We start from the raw sequence: 11038 nt of genomic DNA, 5'->3' as shown, positions 1-11038 counted from the left end.
CAATAATCCTTGTTTAATTAAAAATAATTTAAAAAATTTTTTTATTGAGTTTAGAGAGAGGAGAGTGAGAAAGGTGGGGTAGGGGAGAACGGGAGCATCAACTCATAGTTGCTTCTCATATGTACCTTGCTGGGCAAGCCCAGAGTCTCGATGCTGTGACCTCAGTGCTCCAGGTTGATGCCTTATCCATTGCACCCCCACAGGTCAGGTTCATTAAGTATTATTGTTATATTGATTTCTTTCAACCATTTATTTATTTATTTTATATTTTTCCAAGTGAGAGTAGGGGAGATAGAGAGACAGACTCCTGGATGCATCCCGACTGGGATCCACCCACTCAGCAACCTATCTGGGGTTGTTGGCCAGTGCTCTGCCAAACTGGGGTCATGCTCGCAACCAAGCTATATTTAGCTTCTGAGGCAGAGGCTACATGGAGCCATCCTCAGTGCCCAGAGCTGATGCGCTGAAACCAACTGAGCCACTGGCTGCAGGAAGGGAAGAAGGAAGAAAGGGGATGCAGGAGAGGGAGAGAAGCAGATGGCCACTTCTGTGTCCTCTGACCGGTAACTGAACCCAGGACATCCACACGCAGGGCTGACGCTCTACCCTTGAGCCAACTGGCCTGGGCCTCAGCCATTTAAAAATGTAAAAACTATTTTTAACTCAAAGGCTATATAAAATCAGACAGCAGGCCAGAGTTGCAGTAGAGGAAATAGATAAATTACAAACAGTTGTTTCATTGAAATAGTTCATTCTGCTGTCTATCAAAGATAGGTGGATTAATGGGCAATTTAATAAAGTAGTAGAGTATTTCTGATAAATAAGAGTTGTCAAAATTTATGACAGATTCCTTAATTCTAGTTATCAGGCCTGACTGGTGGTGGCACAGTGGCCCGAGCTCATGCTTGCCAGTTCGAGTAGTGTGGGGTCGCCAGCTTGAGCATGGGATAATCAACACGCTCCGAAGGTTGCTGGCTTGAAGCCCAAGGTCTCTGACTTCAGACTTGAGCAAGGGGTAGGCTCTGCTTGAGCCTACCTCTCCCCTACCCCCACCCCTGGTCAAGGCGTGTTTGAGAAGCAATCAATAAAAACTAAAAAAAAAAAAAAAGGACAGGAATCAGGAGGGGCCGTGGAAGAGTTTTCAGAACCTTAGTCCCTATGAATTCCCCATAATGTTTTTTTTTTCCTCTCTAACTTCCTTCTTGCTCTCTTCCTGTGAGTGATTCGCCATTGCTGTATGTACTGGATTACTATCCTTTCCTTTTCCTGCATAAATACTTTTTGCTAATGGAATATGTAGTCAACTCTGTTGACAGCAAACAGAGGCAAAAGAATGTCCTTGCTTTTCATTAGCTTTTGTAGTCCCACAGTTTTGGGTACAGACTGGGTTGGCCTCAAAAGCATTTGTGGAAATCTTAAACATCTCTGGAAAGTTTAGATTTGGACTGAATTTTGACACTATTTGTAAAACCTTAGAAAGAGTAAATATATGTTAAAATGTCAGGTTTAAAAATAATAAAATAGCTAACATCCACTGAATTCTGTGAATGTGCCAAACACTGTTCTCACTTATTCTTCATGATAATTCCATAAAAATAAAAAAAATCTACTATGTACTGTCCTCACTTTATATAGAAGTAAAGCACAGAGAGGTTAGGTAATTTTTCTGAGTAGTTAGGCCAGAATTTTTTTTTTTAATTTTTATTTTTTACAGAGACAGAGAGTGAGTCAGAGAGAGGGATAGACAGGAACGGAGAGAGATGAGAAGCATCAATCATTAGTTTTTCATTGCGCGTTGCAACACCTTAGTTGTTCATTGATTGCTTTCTCATATGTGCCTTGACCGTGGGCCTTCAGCAGACCGAGTAACCCCTTGCTGGAGCCAGCGACCTTGGGTTCAAGCTGGTGGGCTTTTCCTCAAACCAGATGAGCCCGCACTCAAGCTGGCGACCTCGGGGTCTGGAACCTGGGTCTTCTGCATCCCAGTCCAACGCTCTATCCACTGCGCACTGCCTGGTCAGGCAGTAGTTAGGCCAGAATTTAATCTCAGGTAGTCTATTTCAAGGAGTTTAATAAAGAGATGTCCTTAGAAGTGCAGGGATGAGAAAGCCAAGCAAAATGTTGTTGATAATCAGGTTAAACTTAATTTTACAAATAAGAAAAACGATTGTAAAAGTTATTAAGACTTTCCAAGGTCGCACAGCAAGATCAGAAGAAATAAATCTCAGATTTCTTAATTACCAGGCCATGTCATTTCTTTTGTTCTGCTACACTGCATGCCCTTCAAAACCTAACTGAGTAGAATGAAATGAGTAAACATGTTAAGTTTCAGAGCCAGATACACAATTTATGTAGAACATTGAAAAATCTTGCTTTAGGGTCTAAAATATAAAATTAACTTAAAGCCACTTTGAGTAAAATTTGAATTAACAATTAAAATACAAATTAAACTGTAAGAATGCTAATACTCAATAAGATAGTTTTATTAAATGACAAATTAAGTTTTAAACTCCTCATTTCTATGAAGAGACTGGAATAAATAATGGAATTCATTTACATCTTTCAAATTAAAAGAAATTGTTCTTAAACTTGTTTTTTAAAGTAATTTTTACTTCTTCAGAACAAAGTAAATGTACATTGCCAAAAAACTTAGGTAAAGCAAAATGAAATAAAATTATTAGTACTCCTTCCATCCAAGTACTAGTATGAAGGATTTTTTTTTACCACAACAAAAATATATTAAAATAAATTGAATAAATTAAAAAAACTACTCTTTTTAAGTGGAGAGTTCCTGTTTACATTGATTCATTTAACATTTACTGAACTAAAAATTTTAAATTGGAACTGGCACTGCACCAGATACTTGGGACTATGAAGATAAGCAGGACAGTTTGTCCCTAAAAGACTTACAGTATATGAGAGGAGATATATAAACAAGTGTTTATCATAAATAATGCAAAACGTGTCAAAATACAAGGAAAGTTGTAAGCTCACAATTGTAGCTGAGACACTATAATCATTTTGGAATTAGGTTTTTCCAAAGCAAATGTTCAACACAAGACTGGGACAGGATTATTACAGCATGACAGGATAAACTTAGGTGAAAACATTTAGGTAGTTGTCAAGTTAAGTTTAAACCTTTCAAACTCAGTGTTCAGCGAGCTGGACCCGCACGTACTGATAATACTCCGGGTCAGAGACACTTCCAGAGTCACATTGACTGGGAGTACTCTTGAGACGCCTATGGGAGTGGTGCATCCTGGGACTTGTAGTTTCTATCAGGACACTGCAACTCCATTTCTAAGGCACTTCTCCGTTTTAAACTCTGGTACAACAGTCAGATTAAGCCCGAGTGTACTTTGAAAATTGTTACCTGTTTCTGAGCTCATTATGTTACTATTAGGGTCTTTCTGTTCAACACCCAAATGGACAGTCTCTCTCAAGCCTCGTAGAGATCCGTGTTTCTCAAGTAGTAGGCGGAGCCGTAGGTGAACTGGAGCCTGGGATTGGCCAGTATCTGACCAGAAGAGGAGTTTTCATATCCACTTGCTGATCTAATGTACTGTGGTTAAAAAAAAAAGTCAGTTCTTTACTGCAGTACTCCTCTTGGCCGTGGGAAGTCTCCTGATATTTCGACCAAAAGGCCCTGGCGATGAGTAGTGAGTGGCCGGGGCCTGTAGGAGTGCCGGCCGCAGGAGTCGGAGGAACAGGTTAGGCAGAGAGGGTGAACTGGTGCTGCTTATGCCACAGGGGCTCAGAAGTGTGTAGACAGCGCAGCCTTCCCAGCCAGTGAGTCAACTCCGAGTTTCACCTGGGTCTGCGCGGACTGTGACAGGTGCGCGGACGTGCACGGCACTCCGCCCCTTGCCGGCCCACCCCCTCCAAGGATGAGCTGCTGGCCCCAGCCAAGGGGCTCCAGCTCTTGGCGCCCGTTGCTGCCACGGTCGCCGCCCCATAGCGGCTGCCACCCCTGAGGGAAGGAAGCCGCCGCGGATCCGGGGCATGAGCCGGGCCCGGTGTATGCTGCAGGACTAGGGCGCCGCCATGAACCTGCACCAGGTGCTGACCAGGGCTGTGAACCACGGCGGCCACTGCTTCTCTGTGGGCAGCATCGGCGACCAGAACTTCACGGTGAGTCAGGGAGGCTTCCGCCGGTGCCTGAGGTTGGTGCACATCCCTGAGTCAGCCCGGCTCGGCCCAGCGTGACCCACGAAGGCTGGTGTTAGATTCAGGGAGTACTGATATGCTGGGGCTGCCAAGAGTGTAACTATTGGCAGTAATATAATAATAAAAAAAAAGAGTGTAACTATAAGGTCAGTGACCCTTATCAGAAGTTTATGTTTGAAATTCGCTACTATGCTAAAACCGGCCCCTATTGCTATGCTGCATGCGACCTCCCTAGCCAATAGCTAAACTGCCACATCTGCTTCTGTAAATGCTTGCTCACTTAGGATACATAAGGACCTGGCTGTAAATGCCAGGCGCGACTTCCGTTTGCAGCTCCTCATGAGCACGGTGTCTCCGGACATCTTTGGAGTTTGCCCCTGTGCAGGTTAAACTGGCCAATAAAGTAACATCTAAACTCCTGAAAGTCTCCGATGTTTGTTCTCGTACCCGGTGGATGTGGGCTCGCCCAGGATTCTCCCTTGGTGGAGTTTTGGGTCGGAGACCGGAAGGACAGCTCCAGCTGAGTAAGTATTCTCGGAGGATCCTCATTTGGTTTGGCTTTTGGGCTCCGGAGCACACAATCCTGAGGTGGTAGGTGGGACGCTGCCGGTAACCCACCCAGGGCTTTCAGAAGCGGGACGCCGCTCTCTGAAATTTAGCTATTTGGATTTGTTAACTTTGGAGTGACCGGTCACATTAGGAATCGTTTTGTGCTGCGCTGCGTTTTGTCTGAGCTGGAAGGACTGAGTTGAGTGTGAGAGAGACAAGTGTGTTCCTGTGTTAATAGTGTGTGTTGCCTGCATCCTACCCTTTCTCATGATTCCTGAGTCATCTGGGATGGGACAACAGGAGTCTGTGCCAGGATCCCCCTCGAGTGCCTGTTGAAGAATTTTTCTGATTTCCAGAAGAGGGCTCAGGGGTACGGAGGTCCGCCGCCAAGTCCAGGTTTCCTCCGGACCTTGAGCCAGCTGGAATGGCCTGCATTTAATGTGGGACGACCCACAGAGGGCACTTTTGACCTTCCAACTTTGTTTGCTGTCAGAGCCACGGTCTCTAGGGCTCCCCACCCAGACCAATACTTGTATATGGATGTGTAGGTAGATGCAGCCATTTTGCCTCCTTCTCCGGGAGGACAGCCATTTTGTCTCCTCCTCCTCCTCCTCTGGGAGGAGCAGCCATTTTGCCTCTTCCTCCAGAAGGAGCAGCCATTGTGCCTCTTCCTCCGGGAGGAGCAGCCATTTTGCCTCCTCCTTCTCTGGGAGGAGCAGCCATTTTGCCTTCTCCTCTGGGAGGAGCAGCCATTTTGCCTCCTTCTCTGGGAGGAGCAGCCATTTTGCCTCTCTAAGAGGCACTGGCAGTACCAGATGCTGGCCCACAGACACCTCCTCGCATCATCTATGTACCTTTTTTCCACTAGTGATTTATACAATTGGAAACATCAGAATCCCCCATTTTCCGAGAAACCTCAGGGACTAATATCTCTCCTTGAGACCATTTTTAGGACCCATCAGCCCACATGGGATGATTGTCAGCAGGTTTTACAAACCCTCTTCACTTATGAAGAAAGGGACAGAATAATGAGAGAAGATGCTAAGGCGGTATTAGGAGAAGAAAGGGAAACTCGGGAGGTAAGGGAAATAGAAGATACTCTCCTGTCTCAACATCCTACCTAGGACCCTAATACCGCTGGGGGAAGGGACGCGCTCCTCCAGTATCGCCGGGCTCTGTTGAGGGGGCTCAAGGCAGCAGCTAGAAAGCCAACCAACTTTAGCAAGGTAAGTAAAGTCATCCAGGGAAGAGAGGAATCCCCAGCAGCCTTTCTAGAGAGACTCATAGAGGCTTATAGAGTATATACCCCTCTAGATCCTGAGGCAGAAGAGAACAGGAGACTAGTAAATATAGCCTTTGTGACTCAGGCCACTTCAGATATTAGAAAAAGCTTCAGAAGATAGAGGGATTTAAAGGAGAAAATAGGAGTAATCTATTAGAAATAGCCCAGAAAGTATATATATTAACAAGGATGATCAGGAGGTTGGCAGAGCAAAGGAGGTAGCCAAGATCCTGATTGCTGATCAGAAAACTCCCCCCCAAAGGAAAAGGGGGACAGAGGAAGGACCAAGGACAGTGAATAGACAAGGATCAATGCGCCTATTACAAGGAGAAAGGACACTAGAAGAGAGAGTGCCCAAAGTTGAGGGCCGACAGCCAGAGGCCAAAACGAGCCCCAGAGGTATTACTCCAAACCTTAGACTGACGGGGCCAGGGCTCCATTCCCGTCAGCTCCCAGGAGCCCATGGCCACCTTAACAGTCGAAGGAAAGCCAATAGACTTCCTAGTCGACACAGGAGCCACCTACTCAGTCCTAAAGAAACCACAGGGCCAGATACAGAAGACAACTACTAAGATAAGAGGGGCAACGGGCAAAGCAGAAGCCTCCCCATGGGCCACCGCAAGAATTACTGACTTAGGTCAAGGCATCATCACCCACTCTTTCCTAGTCATTCCAGACTTCCCTTACCCACTGCTAAGAAGGGACTTATTGCAGAAAGTTCAGGCCACCATAACCTTCCGACAGGAGGAAAGCCCTATAGGGAACAAAGAGGCAGAGGTCAGCATAGAAGTAACTGTCCCACTGTCTGAAGAACACTTACTTGCCACCATCCTAGAAGGTAAGGAGGCCAAGGAAAGGGTTCCAGATGCCCTGCATGCCCAGGTACCTGAGGTTTGGGCGGAAACCAACCCCCCAGGTTTGGCTGCTCACCAAACGCCTGTCCTGGTACAACTGCTTAGCACTGCTAGACCAGTTAAGATCAGGAAGTACCCAGTCCCAGCCCAAGCTAGACAGGGAATCGCCCGACACTTGCAATGCCTGCTGGAGGCAGGCATCCTTCGAAGGTGCCAGTCAGCCTAGAACACCCCGCTGCTTCCCATCCAGAAACCGGGGAGCCAAGACTATCATCCAGTCCAGGACTTGTGGGAGGTGAATGCGCAGGTAGAGACTATTCATCCCAGGTGCCCAACCCGTATACCTTACTGAGCTCATTGCCCCCAACCCATACCTATTATTCTGTCCTAGATTTAAAAGATGCCTTCTTTTGTATTCCCCTGGTGCTTCAGAGCCAAGAGATCTTTGCCTTTGAAAGGAATGACACAGATAATAAACTGGTGGGGCAGTTCACTTAGACCAGACTACCACAAGGGTTTAAGAATTCCCCCACCATTTTTAATGAAGCCCTCAGCAAAGATCTGCAGGCTTTCCGCTCCTCCCATCCTATTGATTGTACTGCTCCAGTATGTGGATGACATCCTCATAGCTACCAAGGACGAAGGAGAGTGTAAAGAAGCCACCTCTGACCTGCTTCAAGATCTCGGGCGAATAGGGTATCGAGTCTCTGCCAAGAAGGCCCAGATTGTGACGCAAACTGTAAGTTATTTGGGGTATAACTTACAGGGAGGGGCAAAGGACATTGTCCAGCCAGCAAATTCAGACGGTCTTGCAGATTCCCGAGCCTACTAATAAGAGACAGGTACGAGAATTCTTAGGTGCAGTAGGATACTGCCGACTGTGGATATTAGGCTTTGCAGAACTAGCTAAACCCTTGCATGAACTAACCAGGGGTAAGGAAGAGCAGTTCACATGGCCAGATAAGAAGAAGCAAGCGTTCCAAGTGCTGAAAGAGGCCCTGGTGGCTGCCCCAGCTTTGGCCCTGCCAGATCTGGCCAAACCCTTTCAGCTATTTATAGCAGAAAGGGTGGAGTAGTGTTGTGAGTACTGAGCCAGGAACTTGGGCCATGGAAGAGGCCCGTCGCCTATCTGTCCAAGAACCTTGATCCTATAGCCTCAGGATAGCCAACATGTCTAAGGGCACTTGCTGCCACCTCTATACTAGTCAAGGAGGCTAGTAAATTAACTTTAGGGCAGGACATCAAAGTCATTGAGGAACACTACTTAGAGCAAGTACTGCCAGCACCTCCTGACAGGTGACTATCTAATGCACAGCTAACACAGTATCTGGCTCAGCTGCTGAACCCTCTACCTGTTCAGTTCCTCAAAACTGCTGCCCTGAACCCAGCGACTCCATTTTGGTCCACAGTTGCAAACAAATCCTTGACACAGTGACTGGCTCCCGTCCAGACTTAAGGGATCAAGCATACGGGAAGGCAGACCTGACCCTCTTTACTGACGGGAGCAGTTTTATTAAGGATAGTGACATGCAGGGGCAGCAGTGACCATAGAAAATAAGGTCCTGTAGCAGAAAGCACTGCCCGCAGGAACATCTGCACAAAGGGCAGAGCTAATAAGACTAATCCAAGCCTTACAGATAGCAGAGGGAAAAGATGCCAATATCTACACTGACAGCCGTTATGCATTCGCCACTGCCCATGTCCACGGAGCCATATACAAGGAGAGAGGCTTACTGACAGCAGGTGGGAAAGACATTAAAAATCGCAATGAAATTCTTGCCCTCCTAAATGCCTTTTGGCTACCTACCAAAGTTGCCATCGTTCACTGCAAAGGATACCAGAGAGGGGACTCGCCTATTGTAAAGGGTGACAACCTAGCAGACTCAGCTGCAAGAGAGGCAGCCACTGGGCCACAAGAAAGCCTTCTGCCATTGCTACCTAAGCCAATGCTACCTCCGGATCCTAGATATTCCCCAGAAGAAGAGCAGGAAGGGATACAGTTGAAAGGGGAGAAAAATCAGCAGGGATAGATAGAGCTTCCTGACTCCAGCTCTATTTACTCCAGGGAATAGTAAGAGAAATAGTAAGAGATATTCATACTAGTACCCATCTAGGACAAAACAAGCTAGAACATCTTATCAGGAAGTATTATGTAGGGCCCAACATCAGGGATATTGTCCACTCCAGTGTCTCGAGGTGCAGCATCTGTGCCAGAGTAAATGCACAGAATAAGAAGCTACCCCCCTTTGTGAGGTATTGGGGGAAAGCTCCAGGAGAACTGTAAGAAATAGATTTCACAGAGATGACCCCTAGGAAGTCAGGTTATAAGTATCTATTAGTAGACACCTTCTCAGGATAGGTGGAAGCATTCCCCACACGAGGAGAGGCAGCTTCCACAGTCTGTAAAGTCTTATTAAGGGAAATCATACCTAGATATGGCATTCCCCTAGCCCTAGGATCAGACAATAGACCTGCATTCATATCCAGGATATCTCAGGAATTAGCCACTAAGTTAGGTATCATTTGGAAACTGCATTACATTTATAGGCCGCAAAGTTGAGGACAGGTAGAAAGAATGAACAGGACTCTGAAGGAAAATATAATTAAGCTGAGAGGGGAGACCAGCGACAACTGGGTTGAGCTCCTCCCTTTTGCCCTTTTTAGAATCAGATGTACCCCCTATCTCAATAAATAGACCCCTTATGAAATCTTATTTGGGGAACCTGTGCCCCTTATACCTCGATTGACCAGAGGGGAACTAGAGATTTCTAATCATAATTTCCTCAAGTCCTTACAGGCCCTGCAACACATCAGAAGCGAGGGGCAGGCCTTCCAGAAATCATCCCATTCGAATGCAGAACACAGCTCCTGACTACCGGAGCCACCGGAGCCTAGACAGTAGGTGTAGATTCTCAACCACAGACGAGGCAACCTTGAGCTGTGGTAGAATAGACTGTTCCAGGTGATTCTGAGTACACCCACAGCTATTAAGGTAGCTGAAAAGCCCTACTGGATCCACTTCTTCCACGTGAAGCCAGCCCAACCACCTGACAAAGGATCTCAGAGATGGCAAGTCATACGGACCCCTGGAGAGACTCTAAAGCTCACCTTCTCCTCCACTTAGGACTAATAACTTTTTATTGTTTACCCGGCAAGGGACTAGAGTTACAGGAATAGGTTTTTATCAGGACAGCAGATGGCACAGTTATAGCACAGAATAACACCTAGGATAATAACAACCCCATAGCTCTCCAAGCTGACTTATCAAAGTTTTTTGAAGACAAGTTCTGTGATTCACCAGCAGCTTGGACACATTCTGATTCAGCCAGGAGCCCTCTCACTGATGATTTGCCTAGCTCATACACCTTAGGTAATAGGTGTGACCCCAATGTAAAAAAATAGGGCTTTATAGTTTACTCCACAGTATACTTTCCCTGAACCCCCTTTCAGATGGCATCACATATACGGGTCTCACTCAGATTATTTTTGTAAAAAGTAGGGTTCTGAGACCCTACTCAGTAAATTTCAATAGAGTCCACCTAAACCAGGTAATATACCTCGAGAAGCAAATAGACTCCCTAGCCAAGGTGGCCCTTCAGCATAGGAGAGGGCTAGACCTCCTCCTCCTCAAGCAAGGAGGACTGTGTGCTGTTTTAAAAGAAGAATGTGGAGTGACGTCACGGAAATGGCGCCGTGAGAAGCGCGTCCGACAGCTCTCCCCTAAATCACAACAAATTTATCAACTAGAAACAGAAAAATTTATCCTCGGAGCATTCCGGAGTTCCACACAAACTGAAAGCAAAAGGACTGTTATCACTTGAATCTGAGAGACGAGGGTGTGGAAAAAGCTACCGCAGCGATGCTCATTCAAGCCACCAGGGAGTGCGCCCGCGGTGAGTCAGCCCATATACTTGGGAACCGCAAGCCGCCGCGAGCGGCCGACCGCGAGCTGCCGCGAGCCCACGAGCTGCCGCGAGCCCCCACGAGCTGCCGCGAGCCCCCGCGAACCGCCACCGCGAGCGGCCACCACGAGCCGCCGCGCGCGCCCGGTCCGGTTGAGCACCGCTGACGTTCCCAGCGGCCCGCACACTGCGAGTGGGGGTCGCCGGCCACCGGTGCCCTGAGCGCCCCATTCGCGCGCGTGCCTTGGGCATTCCACGCGCCCAGGGCGCCCTACTGGCCCGCA

The 11038-nt window shown here is 47.1% G+C and overlaps 1 long non-coding RNA gene across 1 annotated transcript; it reads left to right on the top strand.

Annotated features, from left to right (window-relative positions):
* Positions 1-3992: 3992 nt before the first annotated feature.
* LOC136336335 (uncharacterized) lies at positions 3993-7411 on the top strand. The gene is made up of 3 exons (XR_010731427.1): positions 3993-4131; positions 5841-5942; positions 7244-7411. It is a non-coding gene; the product is annotated as an uncharacterized lncRNA (long non-coding RNA).
* Positions 7412-11038: the final 3627 nt, after the last annotated feature.

The sequence above is a fragment of the Saccopteryx bilineata genome, chromosome 4 (assembly GCF_036850765.1).
Source record: "Saccopteryx bilineata isolate mSacBil1 chromosome 4, mSacBil1_pri_phased_curated, whole genome shotgun sequence".
In the NCBI taxonomy this organism is placed as follows: Eukaryota; Metazoa; Chordata; class Mammalia; order Chiroptera; family Emballonuridae; genus Saccopteryx; species Saccopteryx bilineata.
The sequence above is the reverse complement of the archived record's forward strand: the minus strand, read 5'-3'. Positions and strand labels throughout refer to the sequence as shown.